This window comes from Oncorhynchus masou, unplaced genomic scaffold, assembly GCF_036934945.1.
Source record: "Oncorhynchus masou masou isolate Uvic2021 unplaced genomic scaffold, UVic_Omas_1.1 unplaced_scaffold_1278, whole genome shotgun sequence".
Taxonomy (NCBI): domain Eukaryota; kingdom Metazoa; phylum Chordata; class Actinopteri; order Salmoniformes; family Salmonidae; genus Oncorhynchus; species Oncorhynchus masou.
In genome coordinates this window covers 55552-77991 of record NW_027002617.1, presented here as the reverse complement: position 1 = coordinate 77991, position 22440 = coordinate 55552, and the positions used below count along the sequence as shown (strand labels likewise).

General features: G+C 50.6%; 1 pseudogene; it reads right to left on the bottom strand.

Annotated features, from left to right (window-relative positions):
- LOC135530156 (pecanex-like protein 1) overlaps positions 1-22440 on the bottom strand; it is a 116548-nt pseudogene that overhangs the window by 80391 nt on the left and 13717 nt on the right.

Here is a 22440-nt window from a genome sequence, read left to right as displayed (position 1 = left end):
CTCCAGCAGGTATATCCCACTGGTCATCCCCAAAGCCAACACCTCCTTTGGCCGCCTGTCTTTCCAGTTCTCAGATGCCAATGACTGGAACTAATTGCAAAAATCACTGAAGTTGGAGACTTATCTCTACCTCACTAACTTTAAGCACCAGCTGTCAGAGCAGCTTACCGATCACTGTACACAGCCCATCTGAAAATAGCCCACCCAACTACCTTGGGGCGGTAGCGTAGCCTAGTGGTTAGAGCGTTGGACTCGTAACCATAAGGTTGGAAGATCGAATCCCCGAGATGACCAGGTACAAAGTATGTCGTTCTGCCCCTGAACAAGGCAGTTAACCCACTGTTCCTAGGCCAGTTAACCCACTGTTCCTAGGCCAGTTAACCCACTGTTCCTAGGCCAGTTAACCCACTGTTCCTAGGCCAGTTAACCCACTGTTCCTAGGCCAGTTAACCCACTGTTCCTAGGCCAGTTAACCCACTGTTCCTAGGCCAGTTAACCCACTGTTCCTGGACGAGTTAACCCACTGTTCCTAGACCGTTAACCCACTGTTCCTAGAAAACCCACTAAGAAAGTGTTCTTAACTGACTTGAAAATAAGAAAGTGTTGCCAAGTTAAACAAAGGCAAAATAAAAAAAATAAATACAAATCCCAATATTGTTATTTATTTTTGCTCTTATATGCACCCCAGTATCCCGACTTGCACATCATCATCTGCACATCTATCACTCCAGTGTTAATGCTAAATTATTTCGCCACCATGGCCTTTTTATTGCCTTACCTCCCTTATCCTACCTCATTTGTACACACTGTAAATATACTTTTTCTACTGTATTATTGACTGTATGTTTGTTTATCCCATGTGTAACTCTGTTGTTGTTTGTGTTGCACGGCTTTGCTTCATCTTGACCAGGTCGCAGTTGTAAATGAGAACTTGTTCTCAACTGGCCTACCGGGTTAAATAAAAATTAGAAAACATATCATACAAACTGCAAATCCCAGTCCATACTTCATCGTTCCAACCAGTCCCTATCACAGGACACCATGCTTCAGCAACATCTTGACTCAGATACAACCGTACATATTACTCAGAGCATTATGGGTAATGTAGTTCTTCGTGCTAGAACTCTGTTCTCACGCTAGTGGGACTCTGGGCATGAACATGGCAAGAGTGGTAGAGCATTATGGGTACTGTAGTACATCATGTTACACTTCCCTACTGATATCATGCTGCAGACTCATTATACTGATATCATGTTACACTTCCCTACTGATGTCATGCAGAGACTGGTAGAGCATTGTGGGTACTGTAGTACATCATGTTACTCTTCCCTACTGATATCATCCTGCAGGCTGGTAGATCATTGTGGGTACTGTAGTACATTATGTTACACTTCCCTACCGAAGTCATCCTGCAGGCTGGTAGAGCATTGTGGGTACTGTAGTACATTATGTTACACTTCCCTACCGATGTCATCTTGCAGGCTCATTGTGGGTACTGTAGTACTGTTACAGAAGTCATCCTGCAGGCTGGTAGAGCATTGTGGGTACTGTAGTACATTATGTTACACTTCCCTACCGAAGTCATCCTGCAGGCTGGTAGTGCCTACGGTAGAGGCCTTGTCCTGAGAGCCCTCCAGGTGTGCACTTCCATTCCTGGCCAGCAGGGAGGCGCTAGCGCTCAGCACGGTCATCTGGGACGGGGTTCTGGACGGCTGACCTTTCACCTGGGAAGTAGAAGGCTGGGAGGCCTGGCTGAGAGCCTCCTGAAGACTGAATGGAGGAGAAGAGTGACAGGGACAAGAGGAGAGGGGGACATGGGAACGAGGACAGGGAGACAGATGAGATACAATATGGGAGGTGAAGCACAGTAACAACAGACGAGATGTAGAGGAAGGAGATAAACACTAGTTAGATATCAAATGTTTCAAATATCAGATAAAATATCAGGGGAAATAGGTTGTGAGAATAAGAGTAGGGAACCCAATAGGACATTTATAAAAATGGCAGACCTACAAAGTACATCGGAAAGGGGGAGGACGTGTACTCAGTCAAAGATAGAGTAGGTGATAGGGTCCACCCCTAGGCGGCCCGGTCCACCCCTAGGAGGCCCGGTCCACCCCTAGGAGGTCCGGTCCACCCCTAGGAGGCCCGGTCCACCCCTAGAGGGCTAGAAGGCCTGATCCACCACTAGGAGGCCTGGTCCACCACTATGAGGCCTGGTCCACCACTATGAGGCCTGGTCCACCACTAGAGGCCTGGTCCACCACTAGAGTGCTAGAAGGCCCGGTCCACCACTAGAGGGTCCTGGTCCACCACTAGGAGGCCTGGTCCACCACTAGGAGTGCTGGTCCACGACAAGAGGGCTAGGAGGCTGGTCCACCACTAGGAGTGCTGGTCCACCACTAGGGCTAGGGCCCGGTCCACCACTAGGAGGCCCGGTCCACCACTAGGAGGCCCGGTCCACCACTAGGAGGCCAGGTCCACCACTAGAAGGCTAGAAGGCCGGTCCACCACTAGGAGGCCCGGTCCACCGCTAGAAGGCTAGAAGGCCGGTCCACCGCTAGGAGGCCGGTCCACCGCTAGGAGGCCCGGTCCACCGCTAGGAGGCCGGGTCCACCGCTAGGAGGCCCGGTCCACCGCTAGGAGGCCCGGTCCACCGCTAGGAGGCCCGGTCCACCGCTAGGAGGCCAGGTCCACCGCTAGGAGGCCCGGTCCACCGCTAGGAGGCCCGGTCCACCGCTAGGAGGCCCGGTCCACCGCTAGGAGGCCCGGTCCACCACTAGAGGCCCGGTCCACCGCTAGGAGGCCCGGTCCACCACTAGGAGGCCCGGTCCACCGCTAGAACGCTAGAAGCCCGGTCCACCACTAGGAGGCCCGGTCCACCACTAGGAGGCCCGGTCCACCACTAGGAGGCCCGGTCCACCACTAGGAGGCCCGGTCCACCACTAGGAGGCCCGGTCCACCACTAGGAGGCCCGGTCCACCACTAGAAGTGGAGACGTGTGTGTACTCTAATTAATCCTGGAGACGTGTGGAGACAAAGGAAAGGAAAGACGACCCGAGTGAAAAGTTCTGAGAAACGGTGACATTCACTCTGACCTGAAAGGATCAATCCTATATTGGTATTTGCCAAACTAAGATGTACTGTGGAAGTAGACTGATAGTAGGTCTACTATTGAAACCGATATACGAGGCTGTCAACGGTCTAACACATTCACAGGTTTCACAGTTGTTTTGTTATGTCACTCTTTTGTAATAGAACAACAACATTGGATGCTCTCGGTCTATAACAATGCTTAAACCACAACAGGAGAACACTTGAGGTCGGGGAAAAACATTCAGAAAAGTAGATTTATTTTACTGTAGTTACCCTTTAATTCAAGTGTACAGCCACCAAGCCCTGTTGTTTGGTTAGCGGTGTTTCTATAGTACAGCCACCTTGCCCTGTTGTTTGGTTAGCGGTGTTTCTATAGTACAGCCACCGAGCCCTGCTGTTTGGTTAGCGGTGTTTTTAATAGTACAGCCACCGAGCCCTGTTGTTTGATTAGCGGTGTTTTTATAGTACAGCCACCAAGCCCTGTTGTTTGGTTAGCGGTGTTTCTATAGTACAGCCACCTAGCCCTGTTGTTTGGTTAGCAGTGTTTCTATAGTACAGCCACCTAGCCCTGTTGTTTGGTTAGCGGTGTTTCTATAGTACAGCCACCTTGCCCTGTTGTTTGGTTAGCGGTGTTTTTATAGTACAGACACCTCACCCTGTTGTTTGATTAGCGGTGTTTTTATATTACAGCCACCTAGCCCTGTTTGGTTAGCGGTGTTTCTATAGTACAGCCACCTTGCCCTGTTGTTTGGTTAGCGGTGTTTCTATAGTACAGCCACCTAGCCCTGTTGCTTGGTTAGCAGTGTTTCTATAGTACAGCCACCAAGCCCTGTTGTTTGGTTAGCGGTGTTTCTATAGTACAGCCACCTAGCCCTGTTGTTTGGTTAGCGGTGTTTCTATAGTACAGCCACCTAGCCCTGTTGTTTGGTTAGCGGTGTTTCTATAGTACAGCCACCTAGCCCTGTTGTTTGGTTAGCGGTGTTTCTATAGTACAGCCACCTAGCCCTGTTGTTTGGTTAGCGGTGTTTCTATAGTACAGCCACCTTGCCCTGTTGTTTGGTTAGCGGTGTTTTTAATAGTACAGCCACGAGCCCTGCTGTTTGGTTAGCGGTGTTTTTAATAGTACAGCCACCGAGCCCTGTTGTTTGGTTAGCGGTGTTTCTATAGTACAGCCACCGAGCCCTGTTTGGTTAGCGGTGTTTTTATAGTACAGCCACCTAGCCCTGTTTGGTTAGCGGTGTTTCTAAAGTACAGCCACCGAGCCCTGCTGTTTGGTTAGCGGTGTTTTTAATAGTACAGCCACCGAGCCCTGTTGTTTGGTTAGCGGTGTTTCTATAGTACAGACACCTCGCCCTGTTGTTTGGTTAGCGGTGTTTTTAATAGTACAGCCACCAAGCCCTGTTGTTTGGTTAGCGGTGTTTTTATAGTACAGCCACCTAGCCCTGTTTGGTTAGCGGTGTTTCTAAAGTACAGACACCTAGCACTGTTGTTTGGTTCTGTTATAATCTCCACCCGGCACAGCCAGAAGAGGACTGGCCATCCCTCATAGCCTGGTTCCTCTCTAGGTTTCTTCCTAGGTTCTGGCCTTTCTAGGGAGTTTTTCCTAGCCAACGAGCTTCTACACCTGCATTGCTTGCTGTTTGGGGGTTTTAGGCTCCTGTACAGCACTTTGTGACATCAGCTGACTTAAGAAGGGCTTTATAAATACATTTGATTGATTCCTCAAATGTTCTCCTGTACTTAAGATAGTTGTTGCATCTTTAGATCTCCCCTTCTTTCTACAACAGTTATTTCCATCTGTCCATGAAAACGCTTCCATGTGCCGGTGTGCATTTCAGAACAGTGATTTGCTTACCACCGTGCGCACATTGCTGAGCCTAAAATGTGAATGCATACATGCATACATGCATACATATATAGTTTATCAAGCTAGACATTCTGATCTGTTCAATCAGTTGTGTTAATTGATACCCGTGCATACCTCCACTACACTGCCTTGATACGAATCATGGAGATTAAGAAGTGAGTATACGCAGTAGCCACTGAAGAATATGTGTGTATATACAACCCCCCGTCTACACCATTACAAAGTCTGTACTGTTAGCCTCCATACCATCCCTCTCAGAGATATGCATGGCAGAATGCCTCAGCTCAATAAGACAAAGCGTCCTGATCTGGCAGGTTAGTGTCCTCGGGATCCGGAGGGAGGGATGTCGATGCCATAGCATCCATCCATCATCTTTAAAATCTATACTTTAAAAAAAATCAGCTTCCTCCCCCCAGGTAGATGTATACTATTTTTGCCGTACAAAACGCTGCATCCTTTGACAATAGTGCCCAGATGTCCTGGTCTTGGCACTGTGTAGATTTTACTCTGAATTTGAAACATTTATTTCACCCCATTTTCCATCAGAATGTGACCCTTCCAACCAAGGAGGTGTCCTAACTTATCTAACGTCTTGGGAATCTTCAACCATATGCTGCTGCTGCACATTCCCCGACATAACTAAAGTCAAATAAGTGTTTTGTGCTATTCCCCTGCAAGATCATGTTTCTAAATGTTACTTAGCCACTGAAATGTTAAACGAGGAGAGAGTAGCCCGTCAGCAGTCTGGGATCAATCAATAAGATTCAAAATGCTCAACCGTCTCAAAACGGCTTCTCTAACACTCTGCCGATCCTTAAAGAAAACCATCGTTATCTCATCATCCCAAATATGAGCATGCCGTCGTCCTGCTCCACCTCCACCTCGGGACACATGCTTGGCCGACCAGCTCAGCTCTGAATCTGTTAGGAGTTTCCTTGTTTCTGCTCTAAATAACACAAGAAATGTCACGATTTGATTTGCGAAGTAAAGGAGAAACAGATCGAAAACCCCAAAAGAGAAACAAACAACAAACACAAGGAAAAGTTCAACTCTGTCCATTCTGCTGCATGAGTTTGAGGCAGAGAGAAATCTAATACAGGAGAAAGGAAAGAGAGAAACACATCATGCACCATGAGACAATGGTACAAAGAATCGCCCTCCCTGCCTTCAAGAGTAGAGGACTTAATCCCCCACCCCCTGCCTTCCAGGGACTTAATCCCCCACCCCCTGCCTTCCAGAGTAGAGGACGGGACCTAACCCCCTCCCTGCCTTCCAGAGTAGAGGACGGGACCTAATCCCCCTCCCTGCCTTCCAGAGTAGAGGACCTAATCCCCTCCCTGCCTTCCAGTGACAGGACCTAATCCCCCCCTGCCTTCCAGAGTAGAGGACAGGACCTAATCCCACTCCCTGTCTTCCAGTGACAGGACCTAATCCCCCTCCCTGCCTTCCAGAGTAGAGGACGGGACCTAATCACCCTCCCTGACTTCTAGAGTAGAGGACAGGACCTAATCCCCTCCCTGCCTTCCAGAGTAGAGGACAGGACCTAATCCCCCTCCCTGCCTTCCAGAGTAGAGGACGGGACTTAATCCCCCACCCCTGCCTTCCAGTGTAGAGGACGGACCTAACCCCCCTCCCTGCCTTCCAGAGTAGAGGGACGGACCTAATCCCCTCCCTGCCTTCCAGAGTAGAGGACCTAATCCCCCTCCCTGCCTTCCAGTGACAGGACCTAATCCCCCTCCCTGCCTTCCAGAGTAGAGGACAGGACCTAATCCCACTCCCTGTCTTCCAGTGACAGGACCTAATCCCCCTCCCTGCCTTCCAGAGAGAGGACAGGACCTAATCCCCCTCCCTGCCTTCCAGAGAGAGGACAGGACCTAATCCCCCTCCCTGCCTTCCAGTAGAGGACAGGACCTAATCCCCCTCCCTGCCTTCCAGAGTGAGGACAGGACCTAATCCCCCTCCATGTCTTCCAGTGACAGGACAGGACCTAATCCCCTCCCTGTCTTCCAGTGACAGGACCTAATCCCCTCCCTGCCTTCCAGTGACAGGACAGGACCTAATCCCCCTCCCTGTCTTCCAGTGACAGGACAGGACCTAATCCCCCTCCCTGCCTTCCAGTGACAGGACCTAATCCCCCTCCCTGCCTTCCAGTGACAGGACAGGACCTAATCCCCCTCCCTGCCTTCCAGTGACAGGACCTAATCCCCTCCCTGCCTTCCAGAGTAGAGGACAGAACCTAATCCCCCTCCCTGCCTTCCAAAGTAGAGGACAGGACCTAATCCCCCTCCCTGCCTTCCAGTGGCAGGACCTAATCCCCCTCCCTGCCTTCCAGTGGCAGGGACCTAATCCCCCTCCCTGTCTTCCAGTGACAGGACCTAATCCCCCTCCCTGTCTTCCAGTGACAGGACCTAATCCCCCTCCCTGCCTTCCAGTGACAGGACCTAATCCCCCTCCCTGCCTTCCAGTGACAGGACCTAAACCCCTCCCTGTCTTCCAGTGACAGGACCTAATCTCCCTCCCTGCCTTCCAGAGTAGAGGACAGGACCTAATCCCCCTCCCTGCCTTCCAGAGTAGAGGACAGGACCTAATCCCCCTCCCTGCCTTCCAGTGGCAGGACCTAATCCCCTCCCTGCCTTCCAGTGGCAGGACCTAATCCCCCTCCCTGTCTTCCAGTGACAGGACCTAATCCCCCTCCCTGCCTTCCAGTGGCAGGACCGAATCCCCCTCCCTGCCTTCCAGTAACAGGACAGGAACTAATCCCACTCCCTGCCTTTCATTGACAGGACAGGACAGGACCTAATCCCCCTCCCTGTCTTCCAGTGACAGGACAGGACCTAATCCCCCTCCCTGCCTTCCAAAGTAGAGGACGGGACCTAATCCCCCTCCCTGCCTTCCAGTAACAGGACAGGAACTAATCCCACTCCCTGCCTTCCAGGACAGGACAGGACCTAATCCCCCTCCCTGCCTTCCAGTGACAGGACAGGACCTAATCCCCCTCCCTGCCTTCCAGTGACAGGACAGGACCTAATCCCCCTCCCTGTCTTCCAGTGACAGGACAGGACCTAATCCCCCTCCCTGTCTTCCAGTGACAGGACAGGACCTAATCCCCCTCCCTGCCTTCCAGTGACAGGACAGGACCTAATCCCCCTCCCTGCCTTCCAGTGACAGGACCTAATCCCCCTCCCTGTCTTCCAGTGACAGGACAGGACCTAATCCCCCTCCCTGCCTTCCAGTGACAGGACCTAATCCCCCTCCCTGCCTTCCAGTGACAGGACCTAATCCCCCTCCCTGCCTTCCAGTGACAGGACCTAATCCCCATCCCTGCCTTCCAGTGACAGGACCTAAACCCCCTCCCTGCCTTCCAGTGACAGGACAGGACCTAATCCCCCTCCCTGCCTTCCAGTGACAGGACAGGACCTAATCCCCCTCCCTGCCTTCCAGTGACAGGACAGGACCTAATCCCCATCCCTGCCTTCCAGTGACAGGACAGGACCTAATCCCCATCCCTGCCTTCCAGTGACAGGACAGGACCTAATCCCCCTCCCTGCCTTCCAGTGACAGGACAGGACCTAATCCCCCTCCCTGCCTTCCAGTGACAGGACAGGACCTAATCCCCCTCCCTGCCTTCCAGTGACAGGACAGGACCTAATCCCCCCCTGTCTTCCAGTGACAGGACAGGACCTAATCCCCCTCCCTGTCTTCCAGTGACAGGACAGGACCTAATCCCCCTCCCTGCCTTCCAGTGACAGGACAGGACCTAATCCCCCTCCCTGCCTTCCAGTGACAGGACAGGACCTAATCCCCTCCCTGCCTTCCAGTGACAGGACAGGACCTAATCCCCCTCCCTGCCTTCCAGTGACAGGACAGGACCTAATCCCCATCCCTGCCTTCCAGTGACAGGACAGGACCTAATCCCCCTCCCTGCCTTCCAGTGACAGGACAGGACCTAATCCCCTTCCCTGCCTTCCAGTGACAGGACAGGACCTAATCCCCCTCCCTGCCTTCCAGTGACAGGACAGGACCTAATCCCCCTCCCTGCCTTCCAGTGACAGGACAGGACCTAATCCCCCTCCCTGCCTTCCAGTGACAGGACAGGACCTAATCCCCCTCCCTGCCTTCCAGTGACAGGACAGGACCTAATCCCCTCCCTGCCTTCCAGTGACAGGACAGGACCTACACTGGTGTTAGAGGAAGGAATGAGTCTGAAATAGTTTGATGGAAGTAGATGGAAGGGAAGAGTGGCAACCTGCTGCATGACCCCCGAGCCCCACCTTTGACCATGTCCATTACCCAACATGCACAGCTCTACCAAGAAACCCCGTATCCCTGTCCTTTACGATTACCCAACATACGCTGCAAAGGGTACCCTCCCGGACTCCCTCCAAGTCCGTGAGCCAACATGCACAGCTGACCCTTACCCCGTCCGTGGAGGGCCCAGCATGCATTGCGGAGCGTACCTGAGAGGTGATCCGATGAGGGAGGAGGGGGGCGTGGGGTTACTCCCCGCGTTGTGTCGCCGCCGCACTGCCTGCCGACGGAACGTACTACGCTCACGCCGAAACGTCACCGTGTCCTCGTTTCCGGGGGCTGTCAAGGCGAGAGAAAGCGCAGTGGGGAAGGGGTTAGCAACATGGCTGACAACCACAGAGTTGGATTGAGGACACATTTGTACCAAAGCCTGATAGCCCTTAAATGGAGCTGACCAGGCTGTCACAGAAGCTGCTATTGGAAAGAGATGATATCTATCGAACATCTCTATGGTGACCACCTGACTTAGCCGAGCTTGTGTTGGTCCTAACGTTGTGATTCATTGTATCACCCTTGTTTTGTTCCTGTTTTGGAGCAGCAAAACAGTAAGGGGATGGACGTTCCCTTTGTCTATGTGTCAGCATGGCTGGCCGCTGCTTAGAGAAGAGAACACCAGCAGAGTGGAGCCCTGCACGGGCATAAAATTTAAGCCCAAGCCCCACCCAGGCCCACGACCTTCAGGCCCTACGCTACCCAGGCCCACGATCATCAGGCCCTACGCTACCCAAGCCCACTACCTTCAGGCCCTACGCTACCCAAGCCCACTACCTTCAGGCCCTACGCTACCCAGGCCCACGACCTTCAGGCCCTACGCTACCCAGGCCCACGACCTTCAGGCCCTACGCTACCCAGGCCCACGACCTTCAGGCCCTACGCTACCCAGGCCCACGACCTTCAGGCCCTACGCTACCCAGGCCTGACGTTCAGGCCCTACGCTACCAGGCCTGATTGCTTCTGAAATAACTTCTTCTTCCATCAGTAAATCCATTAGCTGCTTCTCTCTGTCACTCACTCCCTCCCTGCACACAGCACGCTCTGCTCATGGTTCTCTGAGTCTACTTATCCGTAGCAACGGCTCCTCTTGGCCTGCTCTGCTCAATGAAGGGACATGAGAGAGCAGTTAGCTGTTGGCTACTTTTCGTCACTCTAAACTCCGACAACTCGAGGAACATTATTATTTGCTGTTAAATAACCTCTCCTGTTTTATATTGGACGAGGTTGAAGTAGTTCTGACATCATGTTATGGCGGCAGGGTAGCCTAGTGGTTAGAGTGTAGAGGAGGCAGGGTAGCCTAGTGGTTAGAGTGTAGAGGCGGCAGGGTAGCCTAGTGGTTAGAGTGTAGAGGAGGCAGGGTAGACTAGTGGTTAGAGTGTAGAGGTGGCAGGTACCTAGTGGTTAGAGTGTAGTGGCGGCAGGGTAGCCTAGTGGTTAGAGTGTAGAGGAGGCAGGGTAGCCTAGTGGTTAGAGTGTAGAGGCGGCAGGGTAGCCTAGTGGTTAGAGTGTAGAGGAGGCAGGGTAGCCTAGTGGTTAGAGTGTAGAGGAGGCAGGGTAGCCTAGTGGTTAGAGTGTAGAGGAGGCAGGGTGGCCTAGTGGTTAGAGTGTAGAGGAGGTAGGGTAGCCTAGTGGTTAGAGTGTAGAGGAGGCAGGGTAGCCTAGTGGTTAGAGTGTAGAGGAGGCAGGGTGGCCTAGTGGTTAGAGTGTAGAGGAGGTAGGGTAGCCTAGTGGTTAGAGTGTAGAGGCGGCAGGTAGTCTAGTGGTTAGAGTGTAGGGGCGGTAGGTCGCCTAGTGGTTAGAGTGTAGAGGAGGCAGGGTAGCCTAGTGGTTAGAGTGTAGAGGAGGCAGGTAGCCTAGTGGTTAGAGTGTAGAGGCGGCAGGGCAGGGTAGCCAAGTGGTTAGAGTGTAGAGGAGGCAGGGTAGCCTAGTGGTTAGAGTGTCGAGGCGGCAGGTAGCCTAGTGGTTAGAGTGTAGAGGCGGCAGGGTAGCCTAGTGGTTAGAGTGTAGAGCGGCAGGGTAGCCTAGTGGTTAGAGTGTAGAGGAGGCAGGTAGCCTAGTGGTTAGAGTGTAGAGGGGGGCAGGGTAGCCTAGTGGTTAGAGTGTAGAGGAGGCAGGGTAGCCTAGTGGTTAGAGTGTAGAGGAGGCAGGGTAGCCTAGTGGTTAGAGTGTAGAGGGGGGTAGCCTAGTGGTTAGCGGCAGGGTAGCCTAGTGGTTAGAGTGTAGAGGCGGCAGGGTAGCCTAGTGGTTAGAGTGTAGAGGCGGCAGGGTGGCCTAGTGGTTAGAGTGTAGAGGAGGTTATCCTAGTGGTTAGAGGTAGAGGCGGCAGGGTAGCCTAGTGGTTAGAGTGTAGAGGCGGCAGGGTGGCCTAGTGGTTAGAGTGTAGAGGCGGCAGGTTATCCTAGTGGTTAGAGTGTAGAGGCGGCAGGGTAGCCTAGTGGTTAGAGTGTAGAGGGGCAGGTAGCCTAGTGGTTAGAGTGTAGAGGAGGCAGGGTAGCCTAGTGGTTAGAGTGTAGAGGCGGCAGGGTAGCCTAGTGGTTAGAGTGTAGAGGAGGCAGGGTAGCCTAGTGGTTAGAGTGTAGAGGCGGCAGGGTAGCCTAGTGGTTAGAGTGTAGAGGCGGCAGGGTAGCCTAGTGGTTAGAGTGTAGAGGCGGCAGGGTAGCCTAGTGGTTAGAGTGTAGAGGCGGCAGGGTGGCCTAGTGGTTAGAGTGTAGAGGCGGCAGGTTATCCTAGTGGTTAGAGTGTAGAGGCGGCAGGGTAGCCTAGTGGTTAGAGTGTAGAGGTGGCAGGGTAGCCTAGTGGTTAGAGTGTAGAGGCCTAGCCTAGTGGTTAGAGTGTAGAGGAGGCAGGGTAGCCTAGTGGTTAGAGTGTAGAGGTGGCAGGGTAGCCTAGTGGTTAGAGTGTAGAGGTGGCAGGGTAGCCTAGTGGTTAGAGTGTAGAGGAGGCAGGGTAGCCTAGTGGTTAGAGTGTAGAGGCGGCAGGGTGGCCTAGTGGTTAGAGTGTAGAGGTGGCAGGGTAGCCTAGTGGTTAGAGTGTAGAGGAGGTAGTAGCCTAGTGGTTAGAGTGTAGAGGTGGCAGGTAGCCTAGTGGTTAGAGTGTAGAGGAGGCAGGGTAGCCTAGTGGTTAGAGTGTAGAGGAGGCAGGTAACCTAGTGGTTAGAGTGTAGAGGCGGCAGGTAGCCTGTGGTTAGAGTGTAGAGGAGGCAGGTAGCCTAGTGGTTAGAGTGTAGAGGTGGCAGGGTAGCCTAGTGGTTAGAGTGTAGAGGTGGCAGGGTAGCCTAGTGGTTAGAGGTAGGGCGGCAGGTAGCCTAGTGGTTAGAGCGTAGAGGAGGCAGGGTGGCCTAGTGGTTAGAGTGTAGAGGTGGCAGGGTAGCCTAGTGGTTAGAGTGTAGAGGTGGCAGGGTAGCCTAGTGGTTAGAGTGTAGAGGCGGCAGGGTGGCCTAGTGGTTAGAGTGTAGAGGTGGCAGGGTGGCCTAGTGGTTAGAGTGTAGAGGAGGTAGTGTAGCCTAGTGGTTAGAGTGTAGAGGTGGCAGGGTAGCCTAGTGGTTAGAGTGTAGAGGAGGCAGGGTAGCCTAGTGGTTAGAGTGTAGAGGAGGCAGGTAACCTAGTGGTTAGAGTGTAGAGGCGGCAGGGTAGCCTAGTGGTTAGAGTGTAGAGGAGGCAGGTAGCCTAGTGGTTAGAGTGTAGAGGAGGCAGGTAGCCTAGTGGTTAGAGTGTAGAGGCGGCAGGGTAGCCTAGTGTTTAGAGCGTTGGACTAGTAATCGGAAGGTTGCAAGTTCAAACCCCCGAGCTGAGAAGGTACAAATCTGTCGTTAGCCCCTGAACAGGCAGTTAACCCACTGTTCCCAGGCCGTCATTGAAAATAAGAATGTGTTCTTAACTGACTTGCCTGGTTAAATAAAGGTAAAATAAAAAAAAAAAAAAACAATTAGTCAGATTTGACTGTACAGCCCAGCAGAGCATGAGTAAATGGCTCAGCTTCAAAATGTTAGTGATCAATTTAGTGATACTCAAGCCCATAGCAGAGCTCTGCAGAGGGGCCTATACAACTCTAAATTAACTTTGGACCTGGAAATCAATTCTACTGCCATTTTACATTGTTCTCCTCTTAAATCAGGGACTGATTTAGGCCTGAGACACCAGGTGTGTTATCAGGTAGAGAATAAAATCAGAAGTACTCCAAACCTGGTCGGGTAAGAGTTGAATACCCCTGCCCTCTGCCACAGGGTTCTCAGAACAGTGACTAGCAACAGTTCCTGCCTGAACATCAGACAGAGGTACTAAACAGGGGTCATGTGTTAAGCAAATCAGTTGAAAGAAAGCTGCAGTTATGAAACAACACAACTAAAGCCCATCACACACACCTCAACCATTCAGATCCATACATGTCAGAAGAAGAAGGCAAATACAACCAAACCAAATGATTCATCTCAACTAAAAATGGCCAAGGTCACACGACCTGTTAGTAACTGTCGTCCTCAGCGTGTATTATAGGTGACACTACCCTGTCTACCTCTCAATTCCTCTCTGCAGGCATAAATGGAATCCCTCAGCTCGGCTGCAAACCAAGCTACACCAGGGTAGATGAGGACTGATTACCGTCCACTCACTGCCAACCCTGGCAGACAGGTCCAGACACACCCAGAGACTCTGGTGGTGTATATATACACTGGAGCCCAGCTGACTGAAGAAAAAAAAGATAAAATAACCCAGCATCCATACCATGACTCATAAAAGACCGACAAATTACAAGACAGGAAATCGTTGATACCAACTCCGAGAGGGGAAACGCCAAAGCTATTCCCAGGTCCTTATTTAGAGACGAGAGTGTTATGACTGAGACATTGTAGAGATACACACAGGGGGGGTAAAGATGATGTACAGGTTCTTCAGAACACTATTCTCACCCAGTGACTTCTTCCACGTGTTTATTTAGCAGTTGATGTTGAGATGTGTCTGTTACTTGACCTCTGAAGCACTTATTTGGGCTTCAATCTGAGGTGCAGTTAACTGTGATGAACTTATCCTCTGCAGCAGAGGTTAACTCTGGGTCTTCCTTTCCTGTGGCGGTCCTCACGAAACCAGTTTCATCACCGAGCTTGATGGTTTTTGCGACTGCACACAAACTTTGAAAGTTCTTCACTGACCTTCATGTCTTAAAAGTAATGATGGACTGTCGTTTTGTCTTTGATTATTTGAGCGGTTCTTGCCATAATATGGACTTGGGTATTTACCCAAATAGGGCTAACTTCTGTATAACACCCCTACCTTGTCAAAACACAACTCATTGTCTCAAAACACATTTAGGAAAGAAGTTCCACAAATTAAAAAGGCACAACTGTTGATTGAAATGCATTCCAGGTGACTACCTCATGAAGCTGGTTGAGAGAATGCCAAGAGTGTGCAAAGCTGTCATCAATATTATAAAATATATTTTTATTTGTTTAACACTTTTTTTTGGTTACTACATGATTCCATATGTGTTATTTAATAGTTTGGATGTCTTCACTATTATTTCTACAATGTAGAAAACAGTCAAAATAAAGAAAAACCCTGGAATGAGTAGCTGTCCAAACTAGCCACTTTAACAATGTTTAAATACTGCTTTACTCATCGCATATGTATATACTGTATTCTATTCTACTGTATATCAGTTAATGCCACTCAGATATTGCTGAATCTAATATTTATATATTACTTAATTCCATTCTTTCACTTTTAGATTTGTGTTGTTTTTTTTGTGTGTGAATTGTTCGATATTACTGCACTGATGAAGCTCGGAACACAAGCATTTAGTTAGATACTACTGCACTGTTGGAGCTGGGAACACAAGGATTTAGTTAGATACTACTGCACTGTTGGAGCTAGGAACACAAGGATTTAGTTAGATACTACTTCACTGTTGGAGCTAGGAACACAAGCATTTAGTTAGATACTACTGCACTGTTGGAGCTTGGAACACAAGGATTTAGTTAGATACTACTGCACTGTTGGAGCTAGGAACACAAGGATTTAGTTAGATACTACTGCACTGTTGGAGCTAGGAACACAAGGATTTAGTTAGATACTACTGCACTGTTGGAGCTTGGAACACAAGGATTTAGTTAGATACTACTGCACTGTTGGAGCTTGGAACACAAGCATTTAGTTAGATACTACTGCACTGTTGGAGCTGGGAACACAAGCATTTCACCATACCCACATCTGCTAAATATGTGTAATTGATCAATCAAATTTGATTTCTCAATACCAACCTAATTGACAGAGTGAAAAGGAGGAAGCCTGTGCAGAATAAAAATATTTCAGAGTATCCTGTTTGCTATAAGGCACTACAGTAAAACAGCAAAGAACTTTGTCCTGAATACAAAGTGTTATGTTTAGGGAAAATCCAATACAACACAGTACGGAGTACCACTGTCCATATTTTCATGCATAGTGGTGGCTGCATCATGTTATGGGTATGCTTGTAAATTATTTAGGACTGCTCGACTAAGAGAACGTACAGATAATTGTATGCGCGGGACACGAGAGATGGGGTACTCATTTAAAAGTCAAGTTACACACTATTTTTGCACACAGAATGAGTCCAATGCAACTAATTATGTGACATGTTAAGCACATTTGTACTCCTGAACTTAATTAGGCTTGCCATAACAAAACGTGGTTGAAAACTTACTGACTTGAGACATTTCAGCTTCTAATTTAACACATTTCAAAAAAAAAAAAATCTTAAAAAACATAACTATTTGAGATTATTGGGGGTAGTGTGTGTAGATCACAAAATCACAACTTAATCCATTTTAAATTCAGGCTGTAACAACAAATGTGAAAAAGGAGCAGGGGTGTGAGTACTCTAAAAGGCTGACCTGTCATCCAAGTTTCAATTGAAATGGATTCTTTGACATTGATTCATTCCAGTAATTCTAATCGGTCAGAAAGTGGCAGAAACCAAACTGTGGAATGTGCACGTCATGTTATAGGCAGCAGAATCACTGTTAGAGGAAACACAGTCTCTGGGAGGAAAACCCCTCATTGCAGTGAAAGACTACTAGCTAACTAGCTATATGACTTAACAGTGCAGTGAAGGCCTTACTAGCTAACTAGCTACATGACTTACTCGTGAAAGGCCTAGACTACTAGTTAACTAGCTACATGACTTAACAGTGCAGTGAAGGCCTAGACTACTAGCTAACTAGCTACATGACTTACTCGTGCAGTGAAGGCCTAGACTACTAGCTAACTAGCTACATGACTTACCCGTGCAGTGAAGGCCTAGACTACTAGCTAACTAGCTACATGACTTACCCGTGCAGTGAAGGCCTAGACTACTAGCTAACTAGCTACATGACTTACCCGTGCAGTGAAGGCCTAGACTACTAGCTAACTAGCTACATGACTTAACAGTGCAGTGAAGGACTAGACTACTAGCTAACTAGCTACATGACTTACCCGTGCAGTGAAGGACTAGACTACTAGCTAACTAGCTACATGACTTAACAGTGATGTTAAATGCTTAGATTCAGTTTCTATTAAAGCAAGTGTCAGAGCTTCATGATAACCACGTATTTGACATTGTTCGTCAATCCACTGAGGTTACAATGAGAGGTTACTAGTCCATAATGAAAACAAGATTACCAAACTACCCACTAAACTATAACTAACCCGAGAAACCCACTAAACTATAACTAACCCGAGAAACCCACTAAACTATAACTAACCCGAGAAACCCACTAAACTATAACTAACCCGCCCACTAAACTATAACTAACCCTAGAAACCCACTAAACTATAACTAACCCTAGAAACCCACTAAACTATAACTAACCCTAGAAACCCACTAAACTATAACTAACCCTAGAAACCCACTAAACTATAACTAACCCTAGAAACCCACTAAACTATAACTAACCCTAGAAACCCACTAAACTATAACCCTAGAAACTCACTAAACTATAACCCTAGAAACCCACTAAACTATAACCCTAGAAACCCACTAAACTATAACCCTAGAAACCCACTAAACTATAACCCTAGAAACCCACTAAACTATAACCCTAGAAACCCACTAAACTATAACTAACCCTAGAAACCCACTAAACTATAACTAACCCTAGAAACCCACTAAACTATAACTAACCCTAGAAACCCACTAAACTATAACTAACCCTAGAAACCCACTAAACTATAACCCTAGAAACCCACTAAACTATAACTAACCCTAGAAACCCACTAAACTATAACTAACCCTAGAAACCCACTAAACTATGACTAACCCTAGCAACCCACTAAACTATGACTAACCCTAGCAACCCACTACACTATGACTAACCCTAGCAACCCACTAAACTATGACTAACCCTAGCAACCCACTAAACTATAACTAACCCTAGCAACCCACTAAACTATAACTAACCCTAGCAACCCACTAAACTATAACTAACCCTAGAAACCCACTAACCTATAACTAACCCTAGAAACCCACTAAACTATAACTAACCCTAGAAACCCACTAAACTATAACTAACCCTAGAACCCACTAAACTATGACTAACCCTAGCAACCCACTAAACTATGACTAACCCTAGCAACCCACTACACTATGACTAACCCTAGCAACCCACTAAACTATAAACCCTAGCAACCCACTAAACTATGACTAACCCTAGAAACCCACTAAACTATAACTAACCCTAGCAACCCACTAAACTATAACTAACCCTAGAAACCCACTAACCTATAACTAACCCTAGAAACCCACTAAACTATAACTAACCCTAGAAACCCACTAAACTATAACTAACCCTAGCAACCCACTAAACTATGACTAACCCTAGAAACCCACTAAACTATGACTAACCCTAGCAACCCACTAAACTATGACTAACCCTAGCAACCCACTAAACTATAACTAACCCTAGCAACCCACTAAACTATAACTAACCCTAGCAACCCACTAAACTATAACTAACCTAGCAACCCACTAAACTATAACTAACCCTAGAAACCCACTAAACTATAACTAACCCTAGAAACCCACTAAACTATAACCCTAGAAACCCACCTCGTGAAGGGCCGGCAGTGGGAGCGTCCAGGGGCTCTGAAGAGAAGGCTGTCTGGCTGGGTAGACTATTCCTGGACCTGGTCACTGACTCCAGCTGTGAGGCCCTGCCCAATAGGGACGCAGCGTCCAGGACCTCCCCCTCTTTGGCTTCCAGGTCAGATTTGGAGGTGGTGAGGGGTCGGAGCCCGGCGGCGGGGGCCCCCAGGCGGTGGGGGTCGTTAAGGCATGCGGACGCCGTCGTGCCGCTGTCCAGGCTCAGCACCCGGGCGTGGGTTTTGGCGCTGCCCGTGCTGGGTGTCCGACCAGAGGTGCGACGCTTGCCTCTTCCCCGGCCCTCCCTCCCCCGTCTCATATTCAGCCTGGGCTTTCTGTGAAGAGGAGGAGGTGGAGGCGGTGGTGGCGGCTGTGTGGGAGTGGCTGTGGGAGTGGGAGTGGCTGTGCTTGACTTTCAGGGCACGGTAGCGTCCCTCGGGGGAGTGGCAGGAGTGGGAAGTGGTGGATGAGGAGGAGTCCGTGCTGAAGTGATGTGATTGGGTGGACTGAAGGCTGGAGGCACAGCTAAGGTCACTGGCTTCGCTCCACTCCTCCTCCCCACCCCCGGCAGCGAATACCGTACTGCGCGGCTTGGCCACGCCACGCAAAGACATGTAGTCCCGGTGACGGCTGGCATCGAAGCTGCTCGCCCGTTTCTTACCGGTCCGGCGGCGCCCGCTGTTGCGCCCGGCTCCCAATGAGGAAGAAGTTCGTTGGACGAGGTTGGCGGATTTCACGTCCTCTTTCTCTCCTCTCCCCCGGTCCTGTTCCCTGCTGGCTGTGCAGGCCGAGCCGTCAACACTGGTCCTCGTGCTACTGCTGTAGGAGGGGCCTGCTGGAGGCTCCTGGCCCGAGGATGGGGGGTTGGTGATAGAGGGGGACGTGGCGGAGGAGAAGGGCTGTTTGGCTGTTAGCTCATTGGCATGAGGGTTCTTATTAGCCTCCCTGGAAGGCAGGCTGTTTGGTCCTCTTGAGATGCTCGAACCAAGGCTGGACCCCAGAGTAGAAGTCCTGCCCTCCCCTGTCGAGGTGGACCCGGGCCCAGTAGCAGCAGCCTCCCCACCTCCCCTCTCCCTCCCTGTCCCGCGCTGCTCATCCCCTGACAGGGACAGTAAACTCTCAACGTGCGTGGAGCTGGTCTGCTCGCTGTGGAAGCTGCTGACGGTGCTGTTGGTGTCTCTGTCTGTCCCGCTGCAGTAGCTCTCTGTGGAGCCGCTGCTACGTGTACTCAGGCTGCGGAGGCTGTCTGCACTGACCTTCCCCCCACCACCACCACCACCACCACCCTGGTCGGCCTGGTACAAACCTGACCCCCCCTCCCCTGCCAGCCCTAGCCTGCAGGGTTCCTGCTGGTGTCTGTAGCAGGCTGTGGAGCAGCCAGAGGTAGAGGCCTGGTCCGGATGCTGCTGGCAGAGCCTTTCAGCCGCAGCCCCCTCCGTAATCCCCTGTCCTCCAGCTTCAGCCCCTGGCCGGTGGGGTCTGGCAGCTTCCAGCTCACACACCGGGTCCAGGCCCCCTCTCCAAGGAGGGGGGTAGAGGCTGAAGTCAGCTGAGGGCAGGGAGGGGTCGGGGAAGGCTGATCCAGCAGAGCTGGACGTGCGGGGTAGACCCGGGTACGAGGCTCCTTCCTGAAGGACTGGGAATGTAACCCGGGGGTGTGGGCCGACCCCTCTGTGTCGCAAGAGGACATGGATTGGCTGAAGGGGTGGGAGGCGGAGCCACAATGGTTTGCAGGGTCGCAGGAGAGCTCGGAGGGGCCAAGGGAGGTGGAGGGCTGCATGGAGGCGAAGGAGTGGCTGGAGACAAGGCAGTAAATCTTTGGGTCAGACATCATGTCTGGAGGGGAGGAAAGGAGATCAATTAGTGAAGGTCTGTTCTCGGATCTGTAATGTGTTTGAGCAGATACACATTGTCGAGCAGCATTTAACCCTTCAGCTTCTTCACTGATCTTAGTTCCTAAATTAAATGTTGAGTTTAAACATAAGCAACTTACTATATTTGCTGCTTGTTCTAGGCATTGTGTGCAGACCAAGGTATCAGACAGAGAGAGGACATGAAGAGAGGAGACAGAGGACACGAAGAGAGGAGACAGAAGACAGAGAGACAGACAGAAGACAGAGGGAGACAGAAGACAGAGAGAGGTGACAGAAGACAGAGAGAGGAGACAGAGATAGGAGACAGAAGACAGAGGAGACAGAGAAGACAGAGAAGACAGAGGAGACAGATAAGAGAGAGGAGACAGAGCTCAAGGGCACAGAGAAGAGAGAAGAGAGAGGAGACAGAGAAGAGAGAAAGAGGAGACAGAGAGAGGAGACAGAGAGAGGTCCAGAAGACAGAGAGAGGAGACAGAAGACAGAGGAGGACCAGAGAAGAGTTCGGGAGACAGAGAAGAGAAGAGACAGAGAAGAGAGCCAAAGAGAAGACAATTGAACAGTGGTGGAGACAGAAGGTCAGAGAGAGAGACAGAGAGACCTAGACAGAGAGAGGCCCACAGAGAGAGGAGACAGAGAGAGGAGACAGAGAGAGGCAGTCAGAGAGAGGGAGACAGAGAGAGGAGACAGAGCAGTCTGACAGAAGAGGAGACAGAGAGAGGAGACAGAGAGTAAGGCAGAGGGATGGAGAGAGAGAGACAGAGGGATGGAGAGAGAGGATGGAGAGAGGTGGATGGAGAGAGGAGGATGGAACCTTGTTTGGAACAAGAGGTGCAGTGGAATCTGTTGTGTTATAGGGTCAGCCAAAATAGTACGCAAAACCTGGAGCAAATAAGGCATGAGTGCCTTGCTCAAGGGCACAGGCGTTTCACCTTCTCATTGATTTCAACCAGCAACCTTTCAGTTACTGGTCCAACACTCTAACCACTAGGCTTTTCCTCCCTGTTCGTCCTATGTGAAGACAGTGAAGACACAGCTTGAGAGCCAAAAAGACAATTGAACTGTGGTGGGAAAGGTCTGTTTTAAGACCATCTCTACCTAACTCTATTGGCCCATCCTAGTACAGCAGTCTGTGTAAGGCAGTCTGTAAGGCAGTCTGTGTACGGCAGTCTGTGTACGGCAGTCTGTGTACGGCAGTCTGTGTACGGCAGTCTGCGTACGGCAGTCTGTGTACGGCAGTCTGTGGAACGGCAGTCTGTGGAACGGCAGTCTGTGGAACGGCAGTCTGTGGAACGGCAGTCTGTGGAACGGCAGTCTGTGGAACGGCAGTCTGTGGAACGGCAGTCCGTGCACGGCAGTCCGTGGACGGCAGTCTGTTACGGCAGTCTGTGTGTTTAGTCTGTGTAAGGCAGTCTGTGTAAGGCAGTCTGTGTAAGGCAGTCTTTTCTTGGCAGTCTGAATCCGGCAGTCTAAGTCGGCACTCTGTAATGGCAGTCTTTTCTTGGGTTTGGAACGGCAGTCTGTGGAACGGCAGTCTCTGTAAGGCAGTGTTTTCTTGCGTTTGAGGCAACTGCGTGGCAGTCTGTGGAATGGCAGTCTGTTTCGGCAGTCTGTGGAATCGGCAGTCTGCGTAAGGCAGTCTGTAATGGCAGTCTGTGGACGGCAGGTCCTCAGGGGACGGAGTCTGCGTAACCACTCAGCGGCAGTCTGTGTACGGCAGTCTGTGGAACGGCAGTCTGTACGTGCAGTCTGTGGAACGGCAGTCTGTGTAGGCAGTCTGTGTACGGCAGTCTGTGGACGGCAGTCTGTAAAGGCAGTCTGTGGAACGGCAGTCTGTGTACGGCAGTCTGTGTACGGCAGTCTGTGGAACGGCAGTCTGCGTAAGGCAGTCTGTGGAACGGCAGTCTGTGTACGGCAGTCTGTGGAACAATGCAGTCTGTCGGCAGTCTGTGTACCAGTCTGTGTACGGCAGTCACTGGAACGGCAGTCTGCGTAAGGCAGTCTGGGACGGCAGTCTGTGAGGCAGTTGTGGAACGGCAGTCTGTCGGCAGTCTGTGGAACGGCAGTCTGCGTAGGCAGTCTGTGGAAAGGCAGTCTGTGTACGGCAGTCTGTGGAACGGCAGTCTGTACGGCAGTCTGTGGAACGCCAGTCTGCGTAAGGCAGTCTGGGAACGCCAGTCTGTACGGCAGTCTGTGGAACGGCAGTCGCGTAAG